The sequence below is a fragment of the Pelobates fuscus genome, chromosome 7 (genome assembly GCF_036172605.1).
Source record: "Pelobates fuscus isolate aPelFus1 chromosome 7, aPelFus1.pri, whole genome shotgun sequence".
In the NCBI taxonomy this organism is placed as follows: Eukaryota; Metazoa; Chordata; class Amphibia; order Anura; family Pelobatidae; genus Pelobates; species Pelobates fuscus.
This window is the reverse complement of record NC_086323.1, coordinates 54,205,873-54,218,166: the sequence shown is the minus strand read 5'-3', so window position 1 is coordinate 54,218,166 and position 12,294 is coordinate 54,205,873.

Below are 12,294 nucleotides of genomic sequence, written 5' to 3'. Positions count from 1 at the left end.
TTCCAGCCTTGTGCAGGTCTACAATCTTGTCCCTGACATCCTTGGACAGTTTTTTGGTTTTGGCCATGGTGGAGAGTTTGGATTCTGATTGATTGATTGCTTCTGTGGACAGGTGTCTTTTATACAAGTAACGAGCTGAGATTAGGAGCACTGCCTTTAAGAGAGTGTTCTTAATCTCAGCTCGTTACCTGTATAAAAGACACCTGAAAGTCAGAAATCCTGCAGTTTGATAGGGGATCAAATACTTATTTCACTAATTGACATGCAAATAAATTTATAACTGTTTTGACATGCATATTTCTGAATTTTTTTTTTTTTTTTTGTTATTCTGCGTCTCACACTTAAAATACATCTACCATTAAAATTATAGACTGATCATTTATTTGCCAGTGGACAATACTTTTTTCCCTCACTGTACATTCTGTCCTTTATAGTGTGTTAGTAACCTAGTAAACAATGATCTGTGAGTTCTGTCATTTTAATAAAATTAATAATCAGTTGAAAAAAATGAGTGAGATTTTTAAGAGCACATGCATGAAATACCATCATTTTCAAAGACCAGGCCTATCTGTTACAGATATTATGTTAAACAATAGCCTTATACATAAGAACGCCAAACATGAATTGCATCGTAAAACATTCCAAGTTCTCAATGCTAAACATTCTGAGAGCACACTAAGTACTTTCTCTTTGGAAAAAAATCCCATTCCTTAGCACACAACCCACGCAAGTCATATAATCTTCATGTGTATCAGGGAATCTAGCGCCAAGTGGTAAGAGCATGACAGACAAAACCCAAGTGAGTAGCTGTTTTGCTCCCCTTACATATTAACACATAAATTACTTTTTGATAAATCTTAAAGGACACTTTAGGCACTCAGACGAATTCAGCTCATTGGAGTGGAGTGGGTGCAGTGTCCCTGTCCCCCTTAGTCTTGCAATGTATATTATTGTAGCTTTAGAGAAACTGCAATGATTTCCTTGCAGGACTAAGACTGCCTCTAGTGGCTGTCAATCAGACAACCTCTATACACACATTCTGGATCCTAACAGACTTTTGGTCGGTTGACTCTGGACGTCCTCACACTCTGTATGAAGACATTCAGCGTCAGAAAAATTGACATAGGAAAGCATTGATTCAGTGCTTTCCTACGGGGAGTGATCCCCCATCGAACAATATCGGAGGAGGCGGAGCGCCAACCCAACGACAAGGGACATCGGTGCTGGAATCTGGGAAGTAAAGAAAGGAATTTTTTTTAATCCTTTCAGTGCTTAAGTGGGGGCCACCAGGAAGGGGGGGGGACCCAGTGGGCACTGGAATGTAAGGAATACAACTTTGGATCCCTTACATTATAGAGTCCCTTTAAATGACCAGTAAAGACATCAAGACCATTTTATCTCATTGAAGTGGTCTGGGTGTAGTGTACCTTAAGTTTAAACCCATCAACCTAAAACATTGGCATTTAGTATTGCAATTTTATGATCACAGGGTTTACCACACATCGAGTGGCTGTCTTCCGTTGCATAACTCACCCAGACTCTGTTATTCAATCAAATGACTATTGTGTGCACTAGCCTCCTAATGCTTCTCAATTCAGAAGCACTGGATTGATTGAGATCATCAACGTGAGTAAACAGAAAATGATAAACAGAAAAATAGATGGATTTTTGCTTTGAGCATTTTAAAATGTTTTGCTCACAGTGTGAGCAATGCATTGCATTTTACTCACCACACTACTCTAGCACATAGAACATCTTCATTAGTGTAAGTATGCAAATGTGCAAGGTGCTCATTCCCAGGGTGAGCAAGGATTTTAGAATTGCAATAAGGGCTAAATCATCATATACACATGCAAATCCACCATTTTTACAATGTAGGACATTATGTGGTGCATTTGCACGTTATGCAGAAATGCCAGTGGCAGCTTTGATGCCTCTTTAAGGAATCTTTGTCTTTTATGAGAAAAAAAAAAGGGGGAAACTACAATAAACAAATCACAGTAGTATTTTTCAAGGATTTTGCCTTTGCTTGAAAATAAGTGAAAATGCCAACTTTCACTAAAAAAAAGTAAAAAAAATGTAATGCTTCCTTTAAAATCGATATACCTAGTACTACTGGTTTCCATGGTGACTGCCACACTTTTAGTAATTTGGACCACATTTCAGCACACAGAATTTGAATGTGTAACCCCTATGTCATACCTTGCAACATTGTACGGTATGGGATGAGGACAAGTTGGTGGGCCTGAGGGGGGCAGTGCCAGTGATGGGACTTGTGTCATAATGGGCAGGTTCCCCTCTCTCCTCCCGTAAAGGGGCCGATTTGGCCAGCCTCTAATATACAGAACCTTACAAAAAACATTGTTTTCTCTTATAGCAATCAGATATTGAGAGGTAAAGGGGTTAATAGATTGCACACTTTTTTTTATCTGAAACTGTGAGTTTTGAGAGTCTTGAAGAATTTAATGTTTATATGAAAATAGCTTAACATTGAAAACAAAAACTATTATATTCAATTAAATGTAAACATCTGAGTACTTATACCCTAATTAAGCATGTATCTTTCATAAATCAGTTTCCATTTTATTTCTTGCTGCACGGCACATTTGTGTCAGAAAGTTATGCAGAGATCAACATATGTAAAACAAAATACAGCTGTGGTAATTAGACTCGCTGTCGGTTTAGATTTTTTTTTCATGAGATTTGAGATCTCATATTTGACAAATGTGTTTTGAGTATAAAAAAAAATAGTAATTCTAAAAACGAAATTACAAAATTGCTCTTATTTAAAAACAAAAGAACTTTTAATACATGTTCATTTAAACTTTTCAAATGAAATAAACCACTTGTGAGTTTGTGCCCATCTGTATTTGACGCTTTACCAGATGTTACATGTAAGGGGTTTTAGTTTGTAGACGCACAATGTCTCAAAAATAGAGGGAAAAAATTGGGTTGAACAGAACCACCTGTGTATCTGTGTCTATCAGCGTGAAATTCTTAACGTATTGACTCAGCTCTTCATCTCCTATTAACCCCTATTTCCGTTTAGGTTAGAAAGCGGAATTCTCGCACATTTCTAGTTTTTGAATAATAAAAAAACTAGTTTTGAGTAATATGTGTAGAAAACCACTGACGGGTTTATTTATAACTGAGAATTGATGAATATTCTCCCAGGCATCTATCCTTATAGTTTGTCTACTTTGACCTTAAAATTTTCAAAAATCTATTTAAATTACCAACAAATTTCACTTTAGGAAACAGCATGTAAGAGAGAAAAGCTGAAACCATCAACTCATTGAATTAGATCAAGTATTAATGAGGTCATATCGCTGACTTGTGACATCACAAGTCAGCTCAATCTCAGCAATGTCCTTTGAACATTACTTGGAATCCTATAGCTAGAAAATTGCCGATTTATCTAAAGAATTACAGGAAAATTAATTTGATAAAGGGAGGGGAAAAGAAAATGGACCTGCATTGAGACTCAACAGGATATTCATGGACTGATATAGAAAAAGGGAACTATGGTTTCGTGACCTGTAGAACGCTTATCCCAGGGTCAAAATAGTCCCAGACTAGCCTTGCCATCACTCACGCTGCACGCAGAGATGGGTGTCTAATTAGGTGAGTTTGGCAGTCTCCAATGTCCACCGAACACACCAAATTGGACAGCCTCCTCACCTGTGGGCTGACAGGTGCATGCATTACCTTATTCCAAGCTCTTCCTGTAGGTCTCTGGCGTGATGACATCATCTTCTGAGGCCGCCAATGCGATGGGTTCTGGGAGGTTGAGAAGGTAAGGTCAGCCTCACACTGAAATTGGCTGGTTTTAGATGTGATGTGAAGAGCTTAGTTTTCCGCCTCCTGCCAATATTTACATATACAAGGACAGATCAGGGTGTCTAAAATACAGTAATAAAGTAATAACCAAGCCAAATATTTTAGGCAATCCGCAAACATTTGGAAAAACTTTAGAAAATGTAGTTATTTATATTTATTTACACTAGGTTGTAACAGATAAAGGAGGTTTGGTTTATTGCAGATGGTATCCACAGCACTACACTGGTACTTGGTGACTTATCATGTTGTTGTGTTTCGACCCTAATGGAGGGAGCATAAGGGAGCTTGAGCAGTGGGAATACAATGTACTTATATGGGGGTGGGGGGAGGAGGGGTGTTATGTAGTATCTATAGCCTCAGGTATACAGGTATAGCCTGTAAGCTTTTCAACAGTGGTGCTTAGTAACACCTCTTGTGGCAGTCACTCAGATGGTCACTAGGAGTTCTTCCTATTTCAGTGCTGCACAGTGTGCAGTACCTACATTCAGTGTCTTCACCCTCTGCATGGAGATGCATTGATTCAGTGAATCTCTACGAGGAGATGCTGATTGGTGCAGCAAGGCTTTTGCCGCACGTGCACAATAGCCTCCCAATGCTTGGGAAAGCATTGGATTTGCTGGGATAATCAAGACTGATAATCTCAGCTATGGAGGCGGGGCCAGTATGGAGGCGGGGCCAGGCAGGAACAGCTGTGGCGAGTGAAAAAAGGTAAGTAAAATCACCTTTTTACTGAGGTCTGTGGGGGCGATCATCGAAACTGCCACTTCATATTGTGTCAGGAATACATGCATGTTTGTTTTCCTGACACTATAGTGTTCCTTCAATAATCAGTGTCTACACATTTCAGTTGGAATTTAAATCAATATAAATTACTTTCTCGAGGCAGGGGTACTTGGGATTTTTTTTTAGACCTGCAGGGATACTTCTCTGTCAAAAGGTTGAGAAACACTGCTACAGAGTATACAGGGATAAACAGAGGGGAGCATTCCCTGCAGAAATACCCAAAAGACTGAACACTTCTTACACAAGTATTAATGATGAGTCCACCAAATGCTTAGTAGTATAAAAAAAAGCTACGTGTAATTTAACAGATCTCGGAAATTCTCACTGTGTATAACTTAATTGCATTCTTTGTGCTTTAGCAATGCTTATATGATTTATGGTGTGTTTTGCAAACTGTAGTATAGATAGGAAAATTGTTCGTGGAAACCTTTTAAAGATGTGTAAAAAGGGGGCATTTGCTGTACATGATAAATCGACGACAAGGTAAATATTTTTACAATGTGAAACGCTTTATGACTACAGATAAAGAATCACAAGCCGTGGGAATTAAATAGGTCTATTTCGAGTGCCCTCCTTATATTTTACAACACAGGTATGTAGATAAACTGTAGTGAGGATCTGAGACATTCTCACATATTTCTAGATATCTGGGATATGTAATATAAGCAAAACGTAGGGGTTTTACATTTATTTTTAGGACCAGAATTCATAAATTTGTTGGATTAAGACAAATTATTGGAATTTTCAGCAGCTTGAATATGCATGTTGCCTTGAGAGTGAATATTTTTAGATATTGGAAGGAGGTACCTGTGACAAACACTCCTTCCCACAAACGTTTGCCATGGACTTCTAGAGGAGTGTGGAAGCCGGCTTCCTGCCCACCGACTATAGTCCAGGTCGGAGACACTGTTTGGGAGTTACCCTGCCCAGCCGCCATTAGCAGCTTTCCCTGGCTGCCCCTGGTTTGGCACTTTCCCTTCAACTCTCGCTCCCTGGTGGCCGTTTGCATGAACCAAACCCACGGATAGTCCTCAGCGGTACTTAGCCGCAACCGCTATGGACTTAATTTTGGCATGAGGACTTTGTGGGTTCCTGGTCACCTCAGCGGTACTTAACCGCGAATGTTATGGAACTCTTTTCGGCATGAGGTGACCGTGCAGCTCCCGGACAACTTGGTCGGGGGTTTTGAACCACTTTGAAATCTGCCAGGAGAGCGCTTTTGAAGGGAAGGTGTCTGAGATTAAGAGGAACAAACGCTACCTGAAAGCCAGGCGGAGCACCCCGTATTGCGGCAGCAGGAGCTCCGGAAAGTTTACTTGTAGTTTATTTGTAGAACTTGGGCATTTAGGTCAGGACTATTTGGGGATGTATAATTAGTGGGGTTATTTTATGTTTTGGGGTACTTTTATGGTTTTTATATTTTGTGTTGGGCTCTCTGTTCCTGGGAGATAATTAGCTGACCGGTCTTTGAAGCAATTATCTCCCAGGCCCAGAGATTCCTGGGAGGGGCTTGTGCTGAATACAATGGAGACTCAATGCTGGGGTCTGTGCATAAAAAGCTGAGTTTGGCTCATTAAAATCAAAAATATTGTGATTGAGTTACAGGGAGAGGAAAGGGCTAAACACTGCTCAGCACCTTGTTCCAGGTCGTGGAGGATTCACCAGGGAAAGTCCTTGTGGACTAGATCTCCCAGGACTAGTGAGGGAGGGAATAGAGTTAGTCCCCTATCCTGTTCCAGGACGGAGTGGCTGCAGGAGGACCCCAATCAAGCCACGGTGACTGGAGCAGAAGCGCTGAGCTTTTCCCCGGTTCCAGCTAGAAAGTAGTCTTTGGTGGAGGTACCCAGCCGTCAAAACAGATGTCAGAAGTCTGAACTTAATGACGCATGTCTCTTTACAGCGCATGTAACGGTGTAATTTCAACAAAGAAACAAAGAACTCTAGATATTGCTATAGAATGCTTTCCAGCACAATTATTATAGAGCTGAACTATGACAAGATATCTCCTGCTCCAGCTAAGAAAATGAAATAGATGCAGTAGACATTCCATGCAAATGCAATCCCTCAAAGCTACAACATTGATTTTAACTGTAATCAGAGTTAAACAATGAGGAAAAAAAAAAAAGTTGGTTCACGCATTTTTCATCAATATGAGTAAACCTACAATGGGCAAGAAGTACTGTGTAATGGCAAGTCCTATAGAATTTTGCAGGAACTTGAGAACGTAAAATCAGGAAGCCTTGAATCACATGAAATATTTCATTATGACGTGTCACAGCAAGAAGTGACAAAAGAGAAATTGGCAAGAGAGAGGTAAAGTGTAAGTTCCTAAACCACCTGCTCGTCATTTACAATGTACTTATCTACTGAAGTTGATATCTTATAAGCATAATATGATAACAATGTCCTAATATTTTTTCTTAAATGGATACCATAGGGATCAACACAACTTTAGCTTAACCTCTTAAGGGCTAAACTTCTGGAATAAAAGGGAATCATGACATGTCACACATGTCATGTGTCCTTAAGGGGTTAATAAAGTAGTTTTTGTGTATAGATCATGCCCCTGAAGTATCACTGCTCAATTATCTGTCATTTAGGAGTTAAAGGAAAACTTTAATGTTAGGAATACAAAACTGTATTCTTAACACTACAGTGTCCCATGGCCCCTGCGCGTCCGTTGGCACTGGCTTTATCGCTGCCTTTTCTGATGTCAGCGTGAGAGGGGTAACCTAATGCGCATGTGCGTCGAGGACTGTGCGCGCATTAGGTCTCCTCCAAAGAAAAGCATTGAATCAGCTTTACAATAGGGATTCGCAAGACGCTGGACATCCTTATGCACAGTGCACAGTGTGGTAATCACATTCCCAAGCTCTGACATTTGCATTGATATCAATGTTTGCTCTCCTTGGAATACATTCTTCATTAAATGTACTTTAAAAAGAGCTCTCTGTACTGTTTAAGTGGTTTGCACACAGTGATGGTTTGCAAAGAAGCGTAAAAATTGCTGTAGTTCCCTGTGAAAAGATTGGCACATATGCTCCAGCCTGGAGCCAGCTGCCATTCATTAGCGATGACTTCTCATAGAGTGTAGCTAGCCAATGATGGACGTTGGTGACTGCCCCCCAAATGCGAGCAGAGCGTGAGGAATGTATTGTGGATACGTTTACGTAGGCAAACAGCTGGTAGGGTGAGATGAACAGTTACAGTTTGGCATAGAGACAGCGGATTAGCAGAGTAGATTGCTTTATTCTGCGAGAAAGATAGCGTTCATATGTAAAGGCATGTACTGGAATGCTGGCAGGGAGAAGATGTGTAACACCTGTTATGTACTTTCCACCAATTATGGATAATGTAGGAGAAAAAGATGTGTCTGAGGCATATACATGGGAAAAGACAGCCAAAATCTTAACGTGTGCAAAGACTAAAGGGCAGGATTGTAGGTAGATAACTCATCCAGGACTCAGGAAGGTTATATTTTGGCAGTTTTGCAAACGGGAAGATTTTGCGACGGCGAGGTATTTTTTTAATCACAATTTTAGGCATAATAGCCAAAAAATAGCGTAAATTCTGTGACAAAGGTCTAAAAGTGATGTAGTCGGTAAGAGCATTTTGTTGCTTTCAATGAGTTTCCACTATTAGAATTTTGCTTCAAAAACTGCACTTAATTTTTTGTATTAGTTTTTTTCAGTAAGGAAAGAGTAAAATTCTAAGTACTACAGTTACAGAAAATTGCACTAGTACCACGTAATAGGGTAAATATGAATTAATTAAAGGGACACACTCTGCCTAAATTCAAAACAGTGTAAAATCCACTGTTTAGTAGGTATATCCCCAATGAAAACTTACATGTATTTAACGATTTGTTTTTATATTGAAGGTATATCTAAAAACTGTTTGCAAAAGCTGCAGATCTCTTGTTTGAAGCTTTTGTAAACCCTCCCCTTCTAACCCATCCCAGACTTCCTGTGGCTGTCCAATCACAGACTTCCCAATGTAGTTCAATGAGAAGTCTTTGCAAAGTAATGGCCGGCCTCTTGAGTTTAGCTCCACTGGGCTAAACAAACCAGAAAGTAACAGGAGTGGTTGTCTGATTGACAGCCAGGGTGTGTTAAATGAGTTTAAAAAAAAAGACAAACTCTTCACACATAAATCACTTCAATAAACTGATGCGCTTTAGGGGGCTGGAGTGTCCTTTAACTGGTTTTAGCAGAATTCTTTAGAATTAGAACTTCATATTCATTGCCTGTATGTTAAAAGATCAGTGCTCTACTGTCTTGAGAAGACTTTGCAATTTCAGAAATCCCATCTATTGTTAATAGATGATGAAAATAAAGACAAACATGCATCATCACCTACCCTTGCTAAATGAATCACAGAAGTAATCTCCTTGGCACATGCTTCCTTAGTGCTTCTGAAAGTAAATTTTATCACGGACATGGCAACCTTTTAGGAATTAAAATGATCTATGAACCAGATATGCAAAACAGCTACATGGTCCTTATTGTGCACATTTATATGACACTACACATTAGACATCTCACAAGACGATTCAGGCACTGACTACTTAATAAAAGTTACCACTGTTAAGAAAAACAGAAGATTTCCGTAACTTCTTTTTTAATATTCTATTGTGCATTAATCCTTGTGTCTTGAATTTTACTGGGGAGGGGGCTAGGTAAAGGGGAAGCAAGTACTGCTGCTAATACTAATGGGAAAAAAACAATTAATGATTAAAGTAAAAATTATATTATTCTAATAAAACATCTGCTAGACAGGGCTTTATAGGATAATTAAAAGACCACAGACCAGAATTAGAGGCTAATTGATGGAGTCTCTTAGTAGACAGTGAGACGTCCTCGAGCTGCTCTCACACGAAAGAATATCAGCTTTAAGATCTTTAAGCTAAGTTGTTTTTTCCATTTCTTTTCTTTTTTTTTCTTTTTTTTTTTTACAGGGCAACAATATCTTTGATACTCTACACAATTTTCATTTTTGTCTTATTTTTCAAACGAAATTATTTGAGTGCCTAAATTTTTTTCATCTCAGATGCTAGCAGACCTTTTATAGATCTTCCAGAAAGCAAACACACAATTATATTATGAACAGAAATTCTTGCAAAAATCTACGGCAAACTTATATACAGGTAGCATAGGTAGATTCCTTCGGCATGCGTTGGGAAGAAAAATATACACATTCCTTATGCGCTTCTACATTCTAGGAAAAATCCCTTAATCTGAGGAATTGTTGTAGGAATTAGAGTTATAATCCTTCTGTGAATCTCTATTGCGGCTTTTCTTAAGTAACGTTTTGTATCTCTGTGGTAACTAATCCTATCAAGGATACATGTGAACAAACATGTTAAACCAGTGCTAACGTACAGGTTTTATTTCTTTAAACATTTTACCAGTTGACATATCACAACAAATAATAGTAACGGTTATAATTGACAGCTTTATGTGTTTCCAATAATTTCCAGGGGGAAGAGTGACTCTCGTCTTTTCTGCCTTGAAGCTACAACAAATATATCTTTTTTTTTTTTTTTCTTCTGACATGTTGAACTTTTTTATATTCCTTTCTGGGGTTTTTTTGTTTTGTTTTGTTTTTTTGTTTTTTTTGCACAGTAGTTTAGTGTTTTTGGGTTTGTTTTTTTTAAACCGTGAAAAGGGTGCAAAGTGACTTCTAAATTTATATTTGACATCTTGGGGAGATGTATAAACAAAACGTACTATGTCTAATATAAAACATGAGCTATGTGGGAACTTTCTAAATATGTCGACCCTAAAATTTCACATAATATTAATCTTTGAATAGATTGCCCTGGAGATTCCATTTCACACTTCACCAATTACAATAACCAAATGTTTTAAATACCACCAATTGTAAAAAAAAAAAAAAACGAGCTCCAGTTTATTATATTATGATCTGCTAAGGATTCAGTCCCCTATTTTTTGTCAAATTCTTTTTAATCAGTTTGGCATAAACAAAGGACTTTTTAGGGTAAAAAGCCCAGTCTCTCACATTTGATGATCATTTTGAGGAAATCTAACTTTCTAATTTCATCCAAGTAATTTCTACAGAGACTTTCAGAGTTATGTACTAACGTGAGAAGTCAATTTCAACTTTCAGGCCAAATTAGCCTTACTGGAAAAAAAGCTGATTTGGACTCCCCTATGGCTATTCTAACCTGACTCTGTCCTCTCGTGGTTTTCCTCTTATCTCTCCCAACGCTCATTCAGTGTCTCTTTTTCTAATGATACCTCCTCCCCTCGTCCTGTCTCGGTTGGAGTCCCCCAAGGCTCCGTCCTTGGTCCCCTTCTATTTTCTCTTTATACTGCCTCTCTTGGCAAACTTATTGCCTCTTTTGGATTCTGCTACCACCTGTACGCTGATGACACCCAGCTATATCTCTCCTCCCCAGACCTCTCCCCTGCCGTCCTGCAACGTGTCACTGCTTGCCTTTCTTCCATCTCTGACTGGATGTCCTCCCGCTTTCTGAAACTCAATCTCTCAAAAACTGAGCTCCTTGTCTTTCCTCCTCCTAATACTGATCCTCCTCTTTGGCTCTCCCTTCAAGTTTCTGGTACTAACATCAGTCCATCCTTGCAAGCGCGCTGTCTTGGCGGCATACTTGACTCTGGTCTCACCTTTGAGCTTCACATCCAGCATGTTGCCAAATCCTGTAGATTCCATCTTAAAAACATAGCCCGCATCCGCCCCTTTCTTGCAACAGATACTACCAAGGAGCTTGTCCATGCTCTAGTAATTTCCCGCATGGATTATTGTAACCCTCTCCTGATTGGTCTTCCCAAAAGCCGTACTGCACCCCTACAGTCCGTAATGAACGCTGCTGCTAGACTGATTTTCCTCTCTAGTCGTTTCTCTCACACCTCACCCCTCTGCCAGTCCTTACATTGGCTTCCTGTATGCTATAGGAGTCAATTCAAGGTACTAACTCACACCTATAAAGCACTGAACAACTCTAGCCCCTCTTATATCTCCTCACAGATCCATAGGTATGTCCCTTCTCGGTCTCTCCGCTCTGCCCGTGACCACCTCCTGTCCGTTGTCCGCACCCGTACGGCCAACTCGCGCTTGCAGGACTTCTCGCGGGCAGCTCCCTTCCTAGGGAATAGCCTGCCTACCGCCATCAGACTTGCATCTTTTAAGAAGTGCCTTAAAACCCATCTCTTTAGGAAAGCTTATGGCCTCCAAGACTAACCCTTACCTCACATACCTGTCTCTTGCCCTCTCCTAAAGGGCAGCCCACCTTATTTGATTGCAAATTCCTGTCCTAATGTGTTTTACACTTCACCTCCTATAGAATGTAAGCTCGATTGAGCAGGGTCCTCTTCAACCTATTGTTCCTGTAAGTTTATTTGTAATTGTCCTATTTATAGTTAAATCCCCTCTCATAATATTGTAAAGCGCTACGGAATCTGTTGGCGCTATATAAATGGCAATAATAAATAAATAACCTTGAAAATGTCAACTGCTTGGTAACAATGAGAAAAGTTCCAAAGTGCTTCTTAAAGCATTGGACATTGTCAAGGACAAGATTTCTCCACACCTGATGGACCCTGACCCATGAATAGAAGGTGGGCTGAGGCTTTTTCAATTGCTGGGGATACGTCTTTACTGCTCATTTTTTTTTTTTTTAAATTCTTTATT